The sequence below is a fragment of the Myotis lucifugus genome, unplaced genomic scaffold (assembly GCF_000147115.1).
Source record: "Myotis lucifugus unplaced genomic scaffold, Myoluc2.0 scaffold_8, whole genome shotgun sequence".
Taxonomy (NCBI): domain Eukaryota; kingdom Metazoa; phylum Chordata; class Mammalia; order Chiroptera; family Vespertilionidae; genus Myotis; species Myotis lucifugus.
Window position 1 is genome coordinate 11,873,586 of NW_005871056.1, and position 22,985 is coordinate 11,896,570.

At 50.6% G+C, this 22,985-nt stretch overlaps 1 long non-coding RNA gene across 1 annotated transcript; it reads right to left on the minus strand.

The window, feature by feature from the left end:
* Positions 1-786: 786 nt before the first annotated feature.
* On the minus strand, positions 787-7,286 carry LOC111824799. Its single transcript, XR_002827876.1, has 3 exons — positions 7,268-7,286; positions 1,587-1,660; positions 787-863 (listed from the first exon to the last, which is right to left on the minus strand). It is a non-coding gene; the product is annotated as an uncharacterized LOC111824799 (long non-coding RNA).
* Positions 7,287-22,985: the final 15,699 nt, after the last annotated feature.

A 22,985-nucleotide genomic window follows, 5' to 3' on the forward strand; every position in this document is an offset into this window, starting at 1 on the left:
TCTCCTGCCCTTCACAGAGCAGAACCCCCAGCCTTATCCCTGCTCTTAGCCCCCTTCAGATTTTCCCTGTCTGCTCTGTCCCTCTCCCAGAGATGAGCCAAAGATGCCCCACCCAACAGGACTGAGCAGAGGAAACGTGTGAGGTGTACAGGGGGAAGACCCCTTCCTCTCTTCTGAACATGGTGTAACTGTGTGCACCATGGAGGCAGTGAAGGGGATCTTAAGTTACCTGAAGTTGTTGCTCTGTCAAGCTTGTGGCCCATTAAGACCTTTAGATCTTGTTCATATAACATACTCCCCGGGAAGGCCTCCTCCAGCCTGCAATTCCTCCTCCACTTGGGTCTTTCCAAATAGGAGAAACCACACCCCCTTGTCACATGTCAGAGACCTCGGTCTCACCACTGGGCGGTCAGTTCAACAGGCTGTGGAGGGGCTGTCAGGTCACGGCTGTCTCCCAGCACTGAGCACAATGCCTCCCAGAGGCACTGAGGGAGGCTCTTTTTAAAATGTGAAATACACACACACACACACACACATACACACACACAGATATAAATTAAAGAGGATTATAACAGTTTAAAGAATAATTTAAAGTAATAAAGCAAGGTATTAAGTGAAATCAGTGGGAAAGGAAAGTACTTTTTAAAAAATACATTTTTATTGATTTCAGAGAGGAAGGGAGAGGGAGAGAGAAATAGAAACATCAATGATGAGAGAGAATCACTGATCAACTGCCTCCTGCAGGCCCCACACTGGGGACCAAGCCTGCAACCCAGGCATGTGCCCTGACTGGGAATCGAACTGTGATCTCCTGGTTCACAGGTCGATGTTCAACCACTCAGCTACTCCAGCCGGGCAAAGCACTTTTAATAAATGGAAAAATGGGTATCAGAAAATAAATCTTAACTACTACTTCATACACAAAAGTCAATTGGAAATGATAATAATAATAATAGCAGGATGAAATTTTGGGAGGTGATGGACATTTCGATGGCCTTGATGGTGGTGATGGTTTCATGGTATATACTTATCCTCAAACTCATCGAGTTCTATACATTGAATAGGTACAGCTTTCTACATGTCAGAAAAATCAATTTGAAATAGATCATAGGCGTAAGTGTAAAAAGCAGAACTGAGAAGACATAGAGATGTCTTTGCTACATTAGGGAGGCAAAGGTTCCTTGGTCAGGATTCAAAAAATACCAACCTTAAAAAATATATATTGAAAAATTGGACTTCATCCAAAATCTAATGTTCTGCTTGTTAAAAGTCACCATTAATAAGATTAATGGACAAGACAAAGACTGGAAGAAAATATTCACTGTGTGTGTGTATGTGTGTGTGTGTGTGTGTGTGTGTGTGTGCGTGTGTATCCGACAAAGGAATTATTCCCAGAACACATAAAGAACTACAAATCAATAGCAACAAGATGAATAATCCAATTGTAAAAAAAATGCCAGAAGACTTGAATAGATACTACAAAAGGAGATATACTAATGGCCAGTGTGCACATAAACGGTGCTCAACACCACCGAAAAACAAAATGTTAGAATTAAAATTATAACCAGACACCATATTATACCCACCTGAATGGCTAAAAATTTTAAGAACTTACACCACCAAGTACCATGAGGATGTGGAGCGGCTGGAATCTCATATTCTGTTAAAGAAAATAGAAAATGCACAGATACTTTGGAGCACCTTTCTAAGTTTCCTCTGAAGTTAGGAGCTAAGGAGATTTCAGGTGCCTTCAGTGAAGCGCACACCTACAGAATGTCTCAATCACTCCGCTCCAGGCTATTTACCCAAGAGCAATGAAAACATATGTTTATCATACCCAGACATGTGTGAAAATGCTCATGGCAGCTTTCTTCACGTTAGCCCACACTGGAAACAACCCAGATGTCTGTCACCAGGGGAGTGGCTAAATAAACCGCGGAACATCCTCGCAATGGAATACTACTCAACAATCAAAACACGTCAACTGCTGATAACCATGCGGGGGAATCTCCAAAAGAGTACGCCGAGGGGACAAAGCCAGACCCCGGCGAGGACGTCCTGTACAAATCCATCTATGCGACGTTCCAGGACGGCAATGCTGACAGAAGTCAGAGCAGCAGTTGTTTCTGGGGACGAGGACTGACTGCAAAGGGGTGCCAGGGGAGGTTCTGGGGCGCTGGAAATGTTCCATGTCTTGCTCAAGTGATAATTACAAGGGCGACTACAAATGTAAAAATGCATTGAAGTGAACACTTAAGAAGTGTGTAATTTATTCTATACTAATTATATTTGCCTTTAGCAAAATACATCTTAAAAATAAAAAATTCTAAAAGAATCCATATTATTCATAATAATTTAAAATAATAATAGTATAGCAAATCATGCATTTTCATTACCCAGCTTAAGAAATAGAGCATGCCCTAGTCCAGTGGTTGGCAAACTGCGGCTCGCGAGCCACATGCGGCTCTTTGACCCCTTGAGTGTGGCTCTTTCTAAGCCTTAGGAGTACCCTAATTAAGTTAATAACAATGTACCTACCTATATAGCTTAAGTTTAAAAAATTTGGCTCTCAAAAGAAATTTCAATCGTTGTACTGTTGATATTTGACTCTGTTGACTAATGAGTTTGCTGACCACTGCACTAGTCGGTTTGGCTCAGTGGATAGACCATTGGCCTGCGGACTGAAGGGCCCCAGGTTCGATTCTGGTCAAGGGCACATGCCCAGGTTGTGGGCTCAATCCCCGGTGGGGGAGGAGGTGTACGTGCAGGAGGTAGCCGATCAATGATTCTCTCTCATCAATGATGTCTCTATCTCTCTCTCTCCTTCTCCTTTCCTCTCTGAAATATATATATATATAAATAGAACATGACCACTATGTTAGGAACTTCGCATTTTCCTCCCTCCCTCAGAGGGAAGCCCTAGCTGGAAGTTTGTGTTAATTAGTCCTTTGTTTTCCCTCTTGATTGTACCACCTCTGCCCATTTCCTTAAACAGTTTATTGTTTAGTGTTTAGTTTGGGCATGCTATATAAATGAATCATTCTGTCTGTATTCTTCTGAAACTTGCTTTTGTCATTCACATTGTGTCTCTGACGTCCATTCGTGTGCATAGCTGTAACCTGTTCATTGTCATTTCTGCACAGTATTCCAGTGTGGGGCTACAGCACAGTTTATCAATCTCCTGTTGATGGACATTGGGTCGTTTCTAGGTTAGGGCTAATGCACACGGGCACAAGTTGCTCTAGGGAACCCAGGTCAGGAAATGCTGGGTTATGGAAAATGCATGCCTTCAATTTACACAATGATAACAGCTTTACTAGAAATTACTGGATAGTTTTCCAAAGTGTACCTGGACAATTCTGCGATTTACATTGCTACAGCAGAAGATGTAAATTTCTCACCAAACCTTGGAATTACTGGACTTTTAAATGTTTGAAAACAAAGATAGGAATAAACTCAGATGCCTTGGAGGCCATTAAAATAGTGAGTGATTGGACTCAGGGGATGGTAGGGAGAGGTGGGGACTGCGGCAAATTGAACACGTGTGTCCTGTCTGAACTAGGTGGCCTCGGCTCTGCTCCCTGGATGTGGTCGGGATGGAGTGCAGACCCAGGGCTGCCCAAGTTCTGGAGTGTTCCAAACCAGCCAGAAATCCAGATTTTTACATAACACCTGGTTTTGGAATGTCAGTAACGATTGCAGATTTGTATTGTACCAAGTACATTTGTGGGCCAAGCCCAAAGTCTCCTAGTGGATTTATTTCATTACAATTCAATGCAATTGAATTTATAGCTTTTGGAACTTACTGGAACTTTGGCAAGTGGCCACAACTCTCTGTGGCTTAGGTGCTTACGTGCTCTATAGATTATCATGCCTTACTGGCGGGGGCCTGGCCTTCCTCCTGCTGCTGTATTACTCAGACAGCTTAGTTTTCCAGAAGTGCTGCTGCCTCAGAGGGATAAGGGTAATGAGGTGCTACTCTCATCTGCTATGCAGCTAAACCTTACTCATTTCAAGCTACCGGAGGAAATCACTCCCTCCTTCATCCCTGCAACCCTCCTGTAACTTGTTCCCCACTCAGCAGCCAGATGGAGTCTTTCAAAATAGAAATCAGATGATGTCACTGTCTTTGCTGGAACCCTTCGATTGATCCCCATCGCACTCAGACACAGTCCAGACTCTTGACCAAGGGCCCTTCGTTGCATCTTTGCCATGTACTTTGCTTCCTTTCCACCCATCCAACTCCCACTCAGGCTCCACTCAGGATGTTTGCACATGCTGTTCTGTCTGCCCGGACCTCCCCTCCCTCTGATCTTTCCATGGCTGTTTTCTTCTTAGCCTCCAGGTCTGGCATAAACATCACCTTGCCAGAAAGGCCTCCCCTGACCACTTATCTAAATAGCAAATGGCTCTCTCTCAGCCTCTGTGGAAGTAATTTTTGCACACACCATTTGCAATCAGCTTACATGTGTGTGTTCATATTGCTCACTACCTTCCTACCATGGGGTCAGCTCCCTGAGGCAGGGACCTGGCACTACCATGTCCCTAGCCCTTGGTGAGGGGCCTGGCATGTAATTAGCTTTTGAGTGAATGGATGTGTGTGAAGCCCCTACCACGTGCAGGACCTGTGCTAGGGCCCGTAGTGGAGTGAGACAGTAAATAACTGTAGCCCAGGCTTCTGAGAGACAGAAGAGGAGAAGAGGCCGAATCATCCACAGTATGAGGCAGGAAGTGTCCCCGGGTAGGAGTGCTGTCAAGATGTCCTGATACATCTGGGTTGGCTGTTTGCAGCTGGCATCTGTGTGCCCTGACAGTTGTTACATATTTTAATTTCCTTCCCTGGATAGAGCTAGGGGTGAGATCAAAGTCTAGCAGAGCAGAAAGGATTGGGGGAGGATGAGCACTGGATGCAGGGTCGGAATCCCAGCTGTGGCCTTGGGAAGTCTCAGTGTGCACGAGGGACAGATACCCCCACTCCCAGTGTCGGGAGAATCAGCATCATCCTGTGTGTGAAAGAAACTGATCAAAGCTCTGATGCATTTGGTGGTAACTGGCAACTCTTGCCAGGTGATGCAAGGCCAGGAGGTCAGAGTAGAGTCTGGGGACACAGTGGGTGCAGGACAGCGGGAGAGCCTTCCTAGCAGATGGAAGGGAGTGAGTTGGAGCCAGGTAAGCAAGTGGTGGTGGTGGTTGGGGGGAGGGCAGAGGGCTGCGATCCAGGGAGGAGCACCAGGTTTCACACAGGCCTCATGGTGTCCATCTGCCCTCTGACCCTATGGAACTTAATTTAAATGCTCTCCTCTAGATACTCTGAGCTTGAGCTGCTGGCACTCCTGTGGGCTTTCCTGGGGGAGACAAGGAATGCCCATCCCCTGTGAAATTCCCAGTGGATAAGGTGACTCCTTTGCAGGCTCATGACCTTTGGGGGCTGTGTGTGGGAACATGCCTGAGAAGGTAGTAAAGGGACCATATTTATCCCAATGGACCTGCTATATCCCAAGCCATGAGGAAACCAGATTCAGAGAGGTTAAGTGAGTTGCCCAGGGTCACACAGCAACAACAAGGGAGACTTGGACCCAACTTTTTTGACACCAGGCCCCAGGGGCCTGATACAGAGCACAGATTATGTACCAGGCACTGTGTGGCCATTTACATGGGCAGGTGTTAGCACATCTACTCCTCATGACAACCCTGTGAGGCAGGTAAAGTAGTTATCTTAATTTTTCAGAAGAGAAGTCTGAGGGTCAGAGAGGTCAAGAAAAAGGTGGTGAAGTAGCTGAATCAGAATGATGATAACATTTGCAGTAATAGTGGTAGTAGTAGTGATAGCTAATACTTATGCAGTGATTGCCCTGTGCCTGGCACTGTCCTAAGCGCTTTGAATATATTCACCTGTTTAATTCTCACAGCCATCCTTCAAGATACAGGCTCTTTCCCCCGCACTACCCCCCCTCCTCTTACAAATCAGGAAACAGAGGAAGAGAGAGGTGCAAGTCTCTGACTCCTGAGCCTGCTCTGTAATATGCCAGCTACATGGCACAGCCCCACATGCTCAGAGGCAGCCAACTCATACTTGCTCTGCTGCCCTGGAGGGCACCACTGAAACCACCTTAAAAGGTGGCAAACCTTCCATCTGAGAGGATGTGCCAACCAAGGAGGTCAAGGATGCTGTGGGAGAGGACCCAGATGGCCTGTGCCCCTTGCTCTCCATGCTGTGCCAGGGGAAGTATCCATGTTACATAACCAGTCTGACCCCCAACTGGTGGTTTTTGCAGTCCAGGTAGGTAAGTGGGTACCAGCCGGGGTACAAAAGAAGGGTTTGGCCCAGGATGCATTGGGCGTTTGGCTCCTCTAGTTGGACTGAGCCCTGAATTCTGGGAGCTCCACAGGGCCCAGTCCTGCCCTGCCCTTGCCCTGGGAAGGCCGTGACCTCTCCTGAGCCAGGGCTGGGCACAGCAAGGAGCTGCCTGGCAGCCAGCAAAGCGGAAAACATTGCTCTAATTGGTCTAATAGGTGCCCTCTGTGCAGCGTGCATCTGGCACAGCCCCACAGTATTGCAGGTTCCTGTCCCCCACAGGGCCCAGCTGGCCTGGAAGCCTGGTGCCTGCCAGGCTGGAGTCTGCCATGGGCCTCTTCCTTCCTTCTTTCCTCTTACATTTTTATTGAGCACCTAGTGTTTGCCAAGCCCACTCTGCCTTGGGTCCTAACTCTTGGTGTTCATCGCTTAGTTTCATCTCTTAAAGCTCCTCCCATCTGCTGTGTGAGAGAGAAGGGCTCTGACAGCTCTGGGTTCAAATCCAAGACTGCCACTTGCCCACTCTGCAAGCTCAGGCCAGTTGCTTCCTATTCTGTCAATGGGCTGACAGCTCAGCCCATTCAGGGTGTGGCTGTGAGGGCCCCACCCACGGTAAACTGAAGTCTCACCTCCTCCAGGAAGATCCCAAATCCCAAATGGCTTCTCCCTCTGGTCTCTGACCTGCACCCATCGGGTACTGGGAAACATCAGGGCTGAAAGGCTAGAAGTGATCTTTGAGCTCAACCACTCCCTTCACATATTGCCCAGGGGAACCGAGAGCTCTCTACAGACTGGCCTCCTGAGATAGTACAGTGAGCCCACGGCAGAGCCAGGGCTAGAGTCAGGGGCCCCGGATTCCCTCTCCAGTGCTCTTCGCAAAATAGGGCTTTCTTAAGGCAGCTCAGCTGATGGTGAAGCGCATGCCTTGGAAGTTTGATGGTCCTGAGCTTAAATCCCACCTGTACCACTTACCAGCTGGGGGCGAGGGGCAGGTCATTTCTTCTTGCTGAACCTCCATCTCTGCATCTGTAAATGGGGATGATAATTATATTATTGTTTGGGTATTTCTTGCAGCAGGTCCTAGGAGAAGCTGGGGGTTTGAGATCCACTTGGTCCTCTGGGACTTGTCTGGGAATAGATACTCCCCTTTCTGGGAAGCTGGGAGTGAAGCCAGCCCTGGTGAGTGGAGGAGAGAGCGTGGGCTCTGGAGCCAGATTGTCCTGGTTCAAAGGTTGGCTTTGTTCCTTCCCAACTGTGTGACTTTGGGCAAGTTACTTAACTCCTCTGTGCCTCAGTTCCCATCTGCTAAAACAAAGTTATTATAGGAAATTTCCTTGTTGAGGATGAAATGAGTTAATACATCCTCAAAGTATACACACACTTTTAATAATTATAGAGGCAGTGTTTATTTTTTAAAATATATTTTTACTGATTTCAGAGAAGAAGGAAGAGGGAGAGGGAGATAGAAACATCAATGATGAGAGAGAATCATTGATTGGCTGCCTCCTGCATGCCCCCTCCTGCGGATGGATCCCAGAACCCAGGCATGTGCCCTTGACTGGAATCAAACCTGGGACCTTTCAGTCCGCAGGCTGATGCTCTATCCACTGAGCCAAACCAGCTAGGGCAAGGCAGTGTTTATTAAAATGGACATTTCATTTCAAAATTGAGCTATCAGCTGTTAAAGTGTGTATACATGTTTTTAGGACACCCTGTATTTGGGAAGTGTTTGCAACAGGATCTGGTGCAAGGCTTACAGGTTAAATAAAATACAAATGCCTGCCTTGTGCTCTCACCCTGATCACAGGTAGGTTTAATGCCTTCCTTCCTAGAGAGTTCGTGGGTAGGCTCAGAGCCCACGAATGGGGAGTCTGCAACATTGGCTCCTGGCCTAGCCCCTCAGCCCTCTCTCTGGGGGGCAGGTGAACTCTGGGCTGGACAGGGGGTTTTCCTGAGCAGCAACCACTGGATGAGCAAAGAAAAGATCAGAATGCTTGTGTCCACTCATGATCCTTTTAAAAATTCCATTTTGAGTCTGTTTTATAATCTATACTAGAGGTCTGGTGCACAAAATTTGGGCACTGGGAGTGGGGGGGTCCCTAAACCCGGCCTGCGCCCTCTCGCAGTCCAGGAACCCTCAGGGGATGTCCAACTGCCACTGCACTCGCCAGCCATGAGCCCAGCTTCTAGCTGAGCAGCGCTCCCCCTGTAGGAGCGCACTGACCACCAGGGAACAGCTCCTGTGTTGAGCATCTGCCCCCTGGTGGTCAGTATGCGTCATAGTGACCAGTCATTCCACTGTTTGGTCGATTTGCATATTAGCCTTTTATTATATAGGATAATACACTAGTTAAATAGCATGCTTATCCTATCTAGTAATAGACAAAGATTGAAATTAACCGTACCTCCCATATGCTTCCCATTGGCTAATCAGCGAGATATGCAAATTAACCGCCAACAAAGATGGCGGCCAGCAGCCACGCAGCTGAAGCGAGCAGGAGACTTGCTTGCTCCAGTGATGGAGAAAGCCAAGCTACCTCCCTGCTGCGGCCGGGCTCTGAGCTCCACTCTAAGCAACAAAGTTGCAATTATAGAAGTTAAACCCCAGATACCTGCTTTCAGCAGGCCGTGGCCTTGGAGCTGGAGTGGCAACAAAGTTTCAATTATAGAAGGTAAATAAATCCCAGAATAAAAAAGAAAGAAAAAAAGGAGAGGCTGGGAGCTTCAGTTGCCAGCGGGCTTGGCCAGCCTGAAAACCCTCAGCCCCTCATCCAGACTGGCCAGGCACCCCAGTGGGAACCCCCACCCTGAAGGGGATGTGACCAGCTGCAAACAGCCATCAGCCCCTCACCCAGGCTGGCCAGGCACCCCAGTGGGAACCCCCACCCTGAAGGGGATGTGACCAGCTGCAAACAGCCATCAGCCCCTCACCCAGGCTGGCCAGGCACCCAAGCAGGACCCCCACCCTGATCCGGGACACCCTTCAGGGCAAACCAGCCGGCCCCCACCCGTGCACCAAGCCTAATAGCAGAAAGACTGGGAATGACTGTTCACTATGACACACACTGACCACCAGGGGGCAGGTGCCCAATGCAGGAGCTGCCCTCTGGTGGTCAGTGAGCTCCCACATGGGGGAGCTCTGCTCAGCCACAAGCCAGGCTGATGGCTGCCAGTACAGCGGTGGTGGTGGGAGCCTCTTCTGCCTCCTCAGCAGCGCTAAGGATGTCCGGCTGCAGCTTAGGTCTGCTCCCCGCTGGCAAGTGGACATCCCCCGAGGGCTGTCGGGCTGCCAGAGGGATGTCTGATTGCCAGCTTAGGCCCAATCCCCCAGGGAGCAGGCCTAAGCCAGCAGGTGGTCATCCCCCGAGGGGTCCCAGACTGTGAGAGGGCACATGCCGGGCTGAGGGAACCCCCCCCCCCCGAGTGCACAAATTTTTGTGCACCGGGCCTCTAGTACTTTATAAATAAATATACATCTTTGGGAACTGCTGTGTGTGCATTCAAATTTGGAGACCATTTGACCTAAAATAATAACAAGGAAACATTTAGGGGCAGGGTAGTGCTGAGCATTGAATTAATACACTCCCCTCCCCCTCTCAAACTGGACACATGGCCATCATTGGCCTGTGCAAACTGCTGTCCCCAGGCTTGTTTCATTATATTCTCCTCTCAGGTTCCCTTTGCCATCTTCCCCAACATAGGCAACCCTTCTAAAGTGTGGAATGCCTGCTACCTGTGTGCATTCTTGCAAAATGAGTATGCTTCTACTCTTCAGTCAACTTGTTCAGAGTAAGGCGTTCATACAGAGAAGCTCAAAACCGACTCGTGGAGAGCTTTGTGAATTTTCACAACCTGAACACACCGTGTCCCACAGATCAGGAAGCAGAATATAATGGGTGTTCCATAAGCGCCACGTGTCTGCCCCAGGAGCCACCCTCCTGACTTCTGACATTGCAGAGCTGATTTAGCCACGCTTGACCTTTATACAAAGGGCGCCATGCACCACGTACCCCTCTGTGTCTGGCTTCTCTTGCTCCATAGCTCATCTGTGAGGTGCATCCACGTTGGTGTAGATGTCATCTTTGTGTCTGGAATGCCCTCATATGTAACGACCACAGTTGTCCTGTGCCCTTCTCATTGGACATGTGGGTGTTTCCAGCTTGGAGCTGCTACAAACGGTGCTGCGCATTCTTGAACAGATTTTGGGTGATCCTGGTACATATCTCTGTTGGGTAAATAGCTATGGGTAGGATTATCGGATCCCGGTGTATGTGATATCTTAGCTTTGGTAGATTCTGCCAGAGCCTTCCAAAATGCCTGTACCATTTGGCACTCCCACCAGGGACGTAGGAGAGTTCCGGCCATTCCACATCCTTGCCAGCTTGATGCTGTCTTTCTCATCACAGCCATTATAATTTGGATTGTGACTTTTGTAAGTGATGTTGCCTTATGGTTTTCTTTTTATTTCTTACTCCCCCCCCCCCATGCTTCCCCTGCATCCCCCCAAATAGCTGGAAGAAACAGTTCCCATTGCTAAACACTTTATATATGCCAGGACTGAGAGCTTGATTCTACATCTATCATCTAATGTAGTCCTCGCTACCACCCGAGGAGGGAAGTATCATTTTACAGATGAGGCAACTGAGGCACAGCGATGGGAATACCCCTCCACAGGCCCAGCTGACCATGTCAGTTGGCAGGAGAAGGGGTCAAAGTGAAAACCTTCAGTGTGACTTAGGGCTGTTCTGACCTGATCCCTCATTTGATTAAAGTAACCAGGATTGGACAGGGGGAATGGTATTCCAAGGGACCACAGAAGTGTGCATTCTTGCAAAAGGAGGTGGGGTTGGCCTGCAATCAATTCTGGATAAATCCTACTCCCTCCCAGGCCTCAGTCTTCCCGGCTATAAAGTGACATCGTCCAGCACATGGCACAAATAAATGTGTTTGCTGCATTAAATGATACAGTCTGGTATTGAGCCCCTACAGTGTGTCAGGTGGTCCTCGCCTGTTACCTCACTTAATCCTCCCAAATGCCTTCAAGCTGTCTATGAAAATCTCCCTGTCATAGCTAAGGACACAAGATCCAGAGAAGTGGACACATCTGGGCAAAGTCACACCGTGGATAGCAAAGCCGAGATTTGAATTCACATGATTCACTGTGGTGCCCGGTCTCCTCAAAGATCCTCTATTTGGAGCTCAGCTTTGCAGAGCTGTAGGACTGCTTAGGTGTTGAAATTTATTTTTAAGTTGTTCAAGAAAGATCATTGCTTTTCCCACCCCCAAGTTAAAAGGGAATAATATGATATGACCCAGCAATTCTACTCCTAGGCATATATACAAGAGAAATGAAAATATATTTCCATAATGAACTTGCACATGAGTGTTCAGAGCAGTGTTATTATAATGACTAAACAGTGGTTAAAAACCAGCGTCCATCAACTGATGAGTGTACAGTATAAACAAAATGCAATATATCCATACAGTGAAACACTATTCATCAATAATAAGGAATATGGTATTGACACATGCCACAGCATGGGCAGACCTGAACACGTTATGCTAAGTGAAAGAAGCCGGTCACAAAAGGCCACATATTGTTTGATCCCATTTATGCGAAATATGCAGAATTGGTAAATCCATAGAGACAGAAAGTAGATTAGTGGTTGTTGGGGCTGGGGTCAAGGAGGTAGGGATGGGAGGAGCTAATGGGTGCAGGGTTTCTTTGTGGAGTGATGAAAATGTTCTAAAATTAGATTGTGGTGATGGTTGTGCAACTCTGGAATTATGCTACAAAATGCCGAATTGCACATTTTAAATGGATGAATTTTGTGGCGTATGATTATATCTCAATAAAGCTGTTTTTTACAAAACTGAAAGTAAGTGGCTGACTATGAAGTGTGGTGGACAGGACACCCTCGGAGGGCTTTCTGCAAGTGTAGCACTGCCTCATCCCACGGCCTGCCTCTTCAATCGGTTGTTTGGAGCCCATCACAAAGACTCACAGGAATGAATCTGGCATCCAGGCTTCACTCACCGTGACCTTGTTTGCAGGGAAAATTCTTGGCCATCTTCCTTGTGGTTTTTTTTAGGCCCCCAAATCATCTCTCTAGTTTATTCATTCTTTTGTTTATTATCAAGCATTTAATATCGAGGGTCTGCTGTGTACTAGGTTCTGTGCTGGTCATGAGACAAATATGACCCAGTCGCTGCCCTCAAGGAGCGAGCACTTTGTCAGGGAAACAGACCCAGAAAGAGGAAAGTATGATCTGATGTGAGACGTCTGGTCATGTATTTGATGACTATTTGCTGAGCACCTGCTACACACCAGGCCTGTGCCAGGGGCTGGGACATCGCGGTGTGAGGAGCAGCACAGCCCTGACTTGGGTGCACAGATTGCAGCTGTGCTGTCCGGGTTCAGGTCCTGGCTCTGCCGCTGAGCAGCTGTGTGAAATGAGGATGAAAATAGAATCTGCGTTATAGAGCTATTGTGAACATTAAATGATTCCATATGTGTGAAGGGCTTGGAACAGTGCCTGGTCGGCTCCACCGCCATCGTTATAGCTGCGCTAGATGTGATCAGTCTGGAGGAAGCGCTGGGCTGTGGGTTCCAGCCTGAAGGACACTCTGAGCTGGTCAGTGATGGATGGGCAAAGGGCATGACAAGTAGAGGGGAGATTGGGCAGAGGCCTGGAGCGGAGTGACCAGGGGGCTGAATGCATAGAAGAGGAGTGACAAGGATGAGAGATGGGATGGGTGCTGTGGATCCCTGGGACTCCTGGCTCTCTTTGCACCGGCCCTGTGTCTGCTTTGGGGAGTGGCCAGGGACGGAACTGGATGCCAGCTGCTAAGGGTTCAGGTGGGTGGGAGGTATAGGCTTTGTGTGTTTCCCTCACTATGTCATCACTATCCCTCTGAAGTGGGCATGTCATTATCCCCATTTTACAGATGACAAAATTGAGGCTTGGAAAGGAAGCCCTTGGGGAGGGTCACCCAGCCAAGGTTCAAACACACATCCATTTCCTTGAACCCCACATTCTTAGCCCCCAAACCAGAGAAGAGAGCGGTGGCTTGGGAGGCTGAAACCTTGAGTTAGAGCAGCGGTTCTCAACCTGTGAGTCGCGACCCCTTTGGCGGTCAAACGACCCTTTCACAGGGGTCGCCTAAGACCATCCTGCATATCAGATATTTACATTATGATTCATAACAGTAGCAACATTACAGTTATGAAATAGCAACGAAAATAGTTTTATGGTTGGGTCACAACGTGAGGAACTGTATTTAAAGGGCCAGAAGGTTGAGAACCACTGAGTTAGAGACGGGATTAATCAAGACTGGGGTTAGACTTCCCGTGAGCCCCAGAAAGCCCCTCTCCTACCCTGGACCTCAGTTTCCTCTGCAAAATGGAAGCAGAAACTAGACTCACCTCCCTGATGTTCCGAGATGCATTTGAAAGTGTCAGGCACCGCCCTAGCCGGTTTGGCTCAGTGGATAGAGTGTTGGCCTGCGAACTGAAAGGTCCCGGGTTTGATTTTGGTCAAGGGCACATGCCTGGGTTGAGGGTTCAATCCCCAGTAGGAGGGGCTTGGAACAGTGCCCCTCATGATCAATGATTCTCTCTCATCATTGATGTTTCTGTCTCTCTCCCTAACTCTCTGAAATCAATAAAAATATATTTTAAAAAGAGAGAGAGAGAAAGAAAGTGTCAGGCACCATCCAAGTGTCCAGGACAGACAAGCTCTGCCTCTGTGACCTCAAGCAAAGCCTTCTGCTTTCTGGGCCTCAGGTCATAGATGGTGAAATGTGATTTCTAAGTCACTCTCATCTGTGCTTCCTGAAAACGTTCATCGGGCCTTGAACTGCGGGAGCTCTTAGATAGTTTCAGGGTCACTGTCTGGAGGTGGAGCATGCAGGCTGGCTGGGAGTATGGTTGTCAGATTTTGCAAAAAATATTAAGGATACCCATTTACATTTCAGATAAACAATAAGAACTTTTTAAAAAAGTGATGAGAGAGAGAGAGAGAGAGAGAGAGAAAGAGAGAGAGAGAGAGAGAGAGAGAGAGAGAGAGAGAGAGAGAGAGAAACATCGGTGTGAGAGAGATACACAGATCAGTTGACTCCCATATGCGCCCCACCTGGGGGATGGAATCCACAACCTAGGTATGTGCCCTGACCAGAAACTGAACCCAGAACCTTCTGGTGCATGGGCTGATGCTCCAACAAACTGAGCCACACCCGCTGGGGCAAAAATACTCTTTTTTAATATAACTATGTCCCATGCAATACTTGGGACATACTTATACTAAAAAAAGTACTTGTTTATCTGAAATTTCAATTTGACTGGCCATCCTGTGTTTGATCCAGCAGCCTTAGTCAGGGGTGGTTGAATGTTGGCCTGTAAAAGCCTGGTCTTGGTTTCTCTTCACCAGAAAAACATGGGCCTGGGGAGCCAGAGGCTTTGTGGGGTCGGGATAGGAGAGTCAGAGGGAAAACATATCTCCCCCTCAGCCTCCTCCCTGCTTCAGTTCTTGTTTTGAAACTCACCCCTGCCCTTGGCCTAGCACTGGCTCCATCAGCTCTGGCGGCTGAGCGAGGTGTGATGTAAGACTAGGCTTTATCTGATGGGCTGGCTCAGAATGGCTGTTTTGAGTGTTTGAGGCCAGGGTGCTGGTAGGTAGGGCAGGGAGCCCCGGGCCTTGGCAGGCTCTGGACCCCAAATCATCTGTGCCAGCCCCCTCCCTCTCATCACTCCCCCACTGCGGCCGGAACCCAAAGAGCACCGTGGGTTTGAGGACCGCCCATCTCCCGGGAAACGCCTGGGCCCCGCGGGCAGCTGACCGGGATCTCTGAGCTCCATAGGAAAGAGGCCCTTCTCCCTTTGGTCCCTATTTCCCCACCTTGAAGAGGATTGATTCCTCTGACACTCCTGTGGGGGTGGGGGTGGGGATTTTCTAAGCTTCCAGCACAGGCCCGGAGTGCAGTGGTCTGTTGCTTGACCATGTCCCTCTATCCAGCCACACTGCCCACCGCCCCATACGATTTGACTTTGGGTGGTGGGCACACGGTGCAATATACAGATCTTGTAACATAGAAATCCACACCTGAAACCTATATGTTCATGTTGACCAATGTCACCCCAATCAAATTTAATAAATGAATTTTTTTAAAGGCAGAAATAAAGTATCAATAATGGGACTAAGTAAGATGCAAACTTTTTACATTTTTCTGCTGCTGCTGCTCTCTCTCTCTCTCTCTCTCTCTCTCTCTCTCTGTCTGTCTCTCTCCCCCTCTCCCTCGCCCTCCTCCTCTGCCTCTTCCTCTCAACCTGTCATGCTGTTTTGTAATTTTTACTTAATGTCATATTTCCTTGGGTGTGGGGACTTGTGGGGGACCCACACCAGCAACCGAGCCTCACCCTACAACTCTGCACTTGTGTGCCACTGAGTTCCAGGTCCCCCCTCCATGCTCCAGGCAGTGGTGGTACAACAAGCCAGGAATCTCCCCTTCCCTGGCCTGTCCCCCAACCCACAGGGACAGGCTATCCACAAGGGTATCACGCATCCTGCCTGCTGGGGTAGGGTCCCTCTGCACTAGGTACCTTGGTCCCTCGGCTGGAACAGCCCACCAAATGCCTCCTGGTGCTGCCAGCTTGGGGTGAGGACACCCTTTGCCTTGCCCTTCTCTGAGAAGCTGCAGCCTTCAACCCTGACCCTGTCCATGCCCAGGCCCCTGGTGGGAGGCAACAGGGGTCATCGGGCAGGGCCTGGGGTGTGAGGGGGCAGGGTTGTGGGTGGGACCTTTAATGTCATGGAGAAGTAGCAGGAGGCAGGACCACATGCCAGTCATGGTCCAAGTCCCCGGTGCATGCTCCACCGTCCCATCGGACTTCATTCAGCAACACACATTTGAAGATAAAAGTATGAATTTCAAGGCAGCAACCGGGGGCTTTAAACCCCAAGTGCAAGGCTCTCCTGAGTAGCTGCTCTGGTCTCTCATCGTGGCCTTTGCACAGGCTGTTCCCTCTGCTTGGAATGCTCTCCCGCCCCCTCTTTCCCCAGTTCACGCACACACGCCTCAGTGCCTGCTCAGGCTTCGCTTCCCTGGGAAGCCTGCGTTGTTCCCTGCCCCCAGACTGGAGGCCCGTGAGAGCAGGAGCCAGGATTTTGCTAGTCAACCTCCAAGTACCCAGGGCCTGTCACACAGAAGGGCTCAGTCAGTGTGGAATGAGTTATTAACTGAATGAAAGGCTGGGAGGAGGAGAGGGGAGGGGAGGATGTGTATCCCAGGCCAAGGGGACAGCAGGGCAAAGGCCTGGAAGTGCGGGGCCCGGTGTGTTTGGCAGAATGGCGCCCTGGATCAGAGGGAATGTGAAGGGCTGGTGGGAGGGGAGGCCGCAATGTCAAGTTGGGGTCAGACTGTCAAGAGCCTCGAATGCCAGGCTAAGGATTCAGACTGTGTCTGGTCAGGGCAGGGTTCTCTGAGAGGAGTCCAGCCATGGTGTGTCAGGGCCACACAGTGCCACAGGCAGATGGCAGAGGGTGGTACGGCTGGAGGCAGGGAACCTGGGGAGGCTGGTACAATTGTCCAGGCCAGGGGCCGTGAGGGAGGAAGGCAAGCAGAACCGGTTAACCTCTGTCCACTGTGCCCCTGTGCTGGGACCCTCACAGCCTAATCCTTTCTCTGGCACAGGTTACAATGAGGTGCTTAAATGTCACGTGGCAGCCGAGCCCCGTGCTAGGGGATTATTGTACTCTCGTGTACTTCTTGGGCCCCGAGGAGGGCAAAGACATGCACCAAGCTGCAGCCACCTCCGAATCTCACTGCCATGGAGTCTTCTCACCTGACCCAGGCCCAGATTTAGCTCTGAGTGTGAAACTCCGCTCCTAAGACGAGAGCACTAGAGGCCTTGTTGGCCACTGGCAAAGGGCGCGTGGAGAGAGGAACAGGTGCCCACCAAGGAGAGAAGGTGATCATTCCAGGAGCACCTGAGGTGCAGTCCTGCCTGAAGGATTGTTCGGAGGTTGCTCTGAGAACAGAGAGACGTCCTAGACAGAACAACCGCGGGGGGGGGGGGGGGGGGGGGAGGCCAGCAGAAGGGGGGTGTGTGCCGGAGGGGGCAGTGGGGGATGCATCAGAGGTTGCTGAGTTCATCCAGGTAACTTGCTGGATTGGGAAGGCAGCTGACCAAGGGAGACATACTGGGCTCGCCTGGAGACCAGGGCCCAGACCGTCCTGCTGTTGACCACGGGGCCCAGCTGACTACACTGTCCTCCTGACCCCGGCACCAGGAGGGAAGGGAGGGAGAGTGGAGGGTCAGGATCTCGAGTGTATGACAGAGCTTGTTGCATGTGAGGCAGTTTAGCGAGCACCTGTGCTAGCGCTGCCGGCAGTTCTCTGACGAGTCAGACTCACTGCTGTCCTCAAGGAGCTGCTGGTCTCGTGGAGGAGGAAGGCCTCGTGAATTACTTTCGAGGCAAAGGAGGCCATTCCCTTCGAAGAGAAGAACATATTGTTGGGGAGCCCGGGGTGTGGGGGCTTGGAGCTGGGAGACACCTGAGGGGGGTTCCAGGTTCTGCCCTGAGCAAGGTGAGACCTCCTGGGCCTCAGCTTCCTCTCTCGAATTGGCCTAGAGCAGAGGTTCCCAGCCCTGATGGAGCATAGGGTCCCCTGGGGGCTTGTTAACACTCAGGGACTGGTCCCCACCCCCAGGGTCTGATTCTGGAGGTCTGAGGAGGGGCCAGGAAGGTGCATCTCTAACAAGTTCCAGAGCTGCGGGTGGTGGTCTGGGAACCCCACTTTGAGAACCAGTAGCCTCACGTAAAGGTTTCCAAACCTTATTTTAAACGTGTTACCTGTCTTCAGGAAACCCTAAAGGAGATTGAAAGGAGAAGCAGGGGGCAGTGGAGAGCACCCATATCATCACCCCTCAGGGCAGGGGTGATGGGATGGGTGCCTCCGAGGAACAGAGCACCCTGAGTTATCACTGGGACTCGGTGATTTGCTGCTGACAAGGTGACCTTGGGTAAGCCGGCTGCGTGCCCTCTCTGGACCTGTGAGATGGGTTGTGGGGAGTACGCAGGCGTGAGGCTGCTGCCGTGGGGAGTGCAGTCAGCATTTCCGCTGTGAGGACTTCTCCCTACATCCCCTGGGCCGCTGCGTTGGCCTGTGGTGCTCACAGCCAAGATTCCAGCTGGATTTGGCCCCCAACGCCCTAAACCACAGGCATGTGCCGCCCCCACTGGGGAGGTGCAGACCAGGGTTAATCCGGCCCCCAGGCTCCCCTGGCCTCTGGCTTTGGGACAGGCGGGAGAATATTTCCAATTACAAAACCTCCCAGAGCAGGGGCTGTTTGGGGTTTGCTTATCTCCCTGCCCACCCCTTACAAAGCCCCTCAGGCAGGGGCTGAATCACGGGGTGTTGTTTGGTGTTTTGTTACTGAATTTTTCTCAAGAAAGAACCCACTGTGTTGGCAACGCCTAGAGGCTAGTGGAGCAAAAGGGTCAACCCTGTTACCCTCCTGCCAGGCTGCTGAGGGTAGAGAGAGTTCCAGGGACTTAGTTTTCTTCTCCCAACGTCTCCTTCCTCCAGGGAGCAGCTACCAAGATGTCACAGCAGGTCCTGCTGCCCAAGTCCTATGCGTGGCCTTCATGGCCCCTGGAATGCCTCTCCCCCATCTTAGCTCCCCAAGCCCAGCAGGGCTGCCACACGCCAAGACAGCCCTGTCTGCCACTCACACGGTTCATCCCACCTCCCAGCCTTGCTGGGCTGGGCCTCCCACCTGCCTGGCCCTCCCTTCACTCAAGACTGATCAATAGTCCCAATTCGGCCGACTGAGGTTCCCGGGATACAGGACTTGTGGTGCTCAGGCTGGGAATGTCTCAGACAAACGGGGCGAGTGGGGCAGGGCACCGACACAGAATGGAATAGAAATTCAGGCTCCAGCAGAGCTAATTGGACCTTGGTCCCAGCTCCCTGGTTCACAGTCACACGGCCTCCCTCCTGGGCACAGAATCTGTCCTTTGTCCTTCGCCACCATTGCCTTGCTGCGTGGAGTCTGGGGCCTGTTTTATGGAGCAAGGGGCAAATCTTCAGGAAGCCAGAGGGCCAGAGACTGGGCCGGGAGAGGGAGCTAGTGGTGCAGGCAGAGTGTAGATTTGGGGTCTCCACCCCTCAGTGCTGTGTGGTTTTGGACAAGCCACTCCCCTCTCTGAGCCGTTTCCCCAATCATAAAATCAGCCTTATGAACTAGCCTTTTAGGGCCATCAGTAATGGCAGATGGTATCAATACCAGGTTCTTTGTTGTTATTATTGTTGTTAATCTTCACCTGAGAATATTTTTTCCATTGCTTTTCAGAGAGAGTGAAAGGGAAGGTGGGAGGGGGGGGAGAGAGAGAGATACATTGATGTGAGAGAGACACATTGACTGGTTGCCTCCTGCACACACCCCGACGGCAGGCTGGGAGTGAACCTGCAGCCCAGGTACATGACCCAGACCAGAAATCGAACCCACAACCCTTCAGTCAACAGGCCAACACTCTAACCACTGAGAAAACTAGCCAGGGCCTCTCATTACCAGGTTTAACCAGCAGCTCACAGCAGATGGAGGGTCTAGAATCCTACAGTCCCGTGTCCTGGGCTCCCCACATGTTCCGGTGTGAGACTCTGGGCCCAAAAGAGAGATGCCCCCCAACAGGCTTTGAAACCACCCAGCGAGTGGAGGTACAGCAGGGCCGGGCTGACCTCATGCCTCCTGGGATGGTCAGCAAAGGCCCCTTTGAGGAGGTGACCTTTGGGTTGAGACACAAAGAAGGGGAGACACCAAGATCTGGGGGAAGAGCATTCCAGGCAGAAGGAACAGCCAGTGCAAAGGCCTTGGGGTGAGAACTAACTAGATCTATCTAGGCCGATGGGGCAATGGAAAGAGACAAAGTTAGGGAGCCCCATGTGAGCCAGGTCATGCAGATGTGTGAGCGAAGCAGATGTGAGTCTAGAGAGGTCACGTGATCCACCTGGGGTCCCAGGGCAAGCTCGGGAGTACAGGGCTGAGGGGAGCCATGTGAAGCTGGGGGTAGGCCCTCAGAGCCACCTTCAGAGCCCTGCAGCCTGGGCTCAGCAGATGTTGTTCTGGTGCCCATGGACCAGAGGATGCCAGGGTGTGAGGTGTGATTTCCCCAACGCCCGCTCAGCTAGAACAGGACACCCAGAGGTGACCCAACGTAGCCTAAGCAGGGAGCAGATCCCAGGCCCCCTGGCACTGAAGGACAGGAGTCATCAGAAGGGCCAGCTACACTCTGGGTCCTGGGGACTGGGTTCCAGGCATTTTTGGGTAACACATGGCATGTCAGCAAGATATGAGAGCAAAGGTCACTGCCTCTGGAGGCTCTGCTGTCCCTGGAGAAGACATGCTGCCCTACACCCACCACCTACCACCCACTCGACTCATTCATCCATTCAGAAAATTTGAATGAGAGCCAGGCTCTGAGTCAGATCCTATCTATAGCCACAGAGCCTCAGAGCCCATCAACACAATTGCCAAAATATAAAAATTAAAAAACTACATTACAGTTTTTAAAATCTCAAGAGGGACTTGACACTGGACAGGGTCCCCAGAGGTGAGGACATTTGAACTAAGGCTGCAGGAAGTCTGTTGAGAAGAAGAAAGATATTCTGGGCTTCGGGTGTGACTGCAAAGGCACAGGGCAGCGAACTCAGGTGGCTTTTAGTGGCAGGGGCAGGGTCACTGGTTGAGCATGATTGCATCACGGGTGCAGGGCGCTGTGGAGGGATAGGAGGGGGTGTGCATGACCAGGACTGGGGGGACTTGAAGCCATGGGCCCTGGCGTTTACATCACTGGCTTCTGACTCCGGCCCATGCTGAGCTGGCTCCTGGACCCTGGGACCCTCACTCCCTTCAGCAGCTTTGCCGCTTCTGCCTCCCCCAGAAGCCCTCTCAGGAGCTCCACAGCTGGGCGTGTATCTTTCCTCTTCCCACAGCCAGGCCCATAAATCAACTCTGCTCATCCCTGAGTTATTTTTCCCTGTGGGGATGTAACCTCACATATGCTTTGCCTGGAGCGACCCATTTATTGGAAGGAGGCATTGAGGCCCATGTTGCTCAGAGCTCTATGTGACTGTCCTGCCCCCCGTAAAGCTGGGAAGGGCAGCCGGGGCCGGAAGCATCCCTGCACTTGGGTCATTAAATATGGCTGGGCCCATCGAGGGGCTCAGTGCCCGCTGATGGCATCAAGAGATCAAGATGGGGCTCATCCTCCTCCCCAATTTATAGTTCATATGAGGAAAGAACACCCCAAGGACTCCCTCATCAACACAGAGGTGTTTGCTCTAATGTCTTCACATTTTCTTTTAAAAAAATATTTTTATTGATTTCAGAGAGAAAGGGAGAGGGAGAGAGAGAAGCATCAATGATGAAAGAGAATCATTGATTGGCTGCCTCCTGCATGCCCTACACTGGGGATCGAGCCCACAACCTGGGCATGTGCCCTGTCTGGGAATTGAACCATGACCTCCTAGTTCATAGGTTGACACTCAACTACTGAGCCACACTGGCTGGGCCAAATGCCATTTAATAGAAGGGGAAACTGAGGCTCTGAGAGGGGTGGTGACTTGCCATGCCTCTTTGACTCTAAGACTCATTTCTCAATGCCCTGGGAACCTACAGCAGGAGTAGTGGTATAAGGGAGAGGAATAGGGTAGTTTACAACCCTGGAAACACCCACCAAACAGAATGTGGGCTCTACTGCACATAATATACTAGTATGCTGACTGAATGCATGGTGGAATGGATGAAGGCCAGACTCATGGGTGGTGTTTTGTAGTGTTTACTGAGTGAATGAATCAATGAAAGAATGAATGATTCTCGATAGGGCACAGTGAAAGGCTCCCTGCCACTGTCCATAGAGGGGAAGCCTGGAGCCATCTGCTCCCCTGTCCTCAACACTGTATTTTCTCTCTCCCCTCCTGTTCCTCCAGGGGAACCACCTGCTCAGCTCAGTTTCTCGACTGGAAAGAACGGTCTCTAGTTGCCTCTGTCTCCTGCCTCTCAAACCCAGTTCCATGATTCATTCTTTCACAGACATCTCTTCCTTGACTGAGGAATGAGCACTAATGGGCTGCCTTGGTTCCTTGCTAGGGGACAAGCTTATACTCTGAAAGAGGTGGTCTTGGGAAAATGGAATCTGAGAACTTGCTGTGTGGCCTGGCAGCATCCAGGATTAGAGCTCAGCCTAGAGCTGGAATTAGGGTTCAGTCTGTAATGAGGGTCAGGGCTCAGTTAGAAGCTAGAGTTAGAGGTCATCCAGGGATCAGGGTCAAAGCTCAGGCCTCAGTCTGTAACTTAGGTTAGGATTCAGCTGGGGTAAGGTTTGGGCTCAGACAAGGACTAAAAACAAGTTTGGGTACACAGTCAGGATCAGGGCTTAGTTTATTCCATGAGTCAGCCTTGTAGATTAGTCTATGGTTAAGGCCAGTGCTCCCTCTATGGCCTGAAGTAGGACTCAGTCTGTGACCGAGTCAAGGCCCAGGTTATGACCTGGATTTGGGCTCAGCCTGGAACTAAGATCAGGGCTCAGTCTGTTTTCAGGGTCAGAGCCTGGGCTATAACTAGAGTCAGGGCTTAGTCTTAGACTGAAATTAGAGGTAAGTGTATGAATAGAACTAGGGCTGAGTTTGG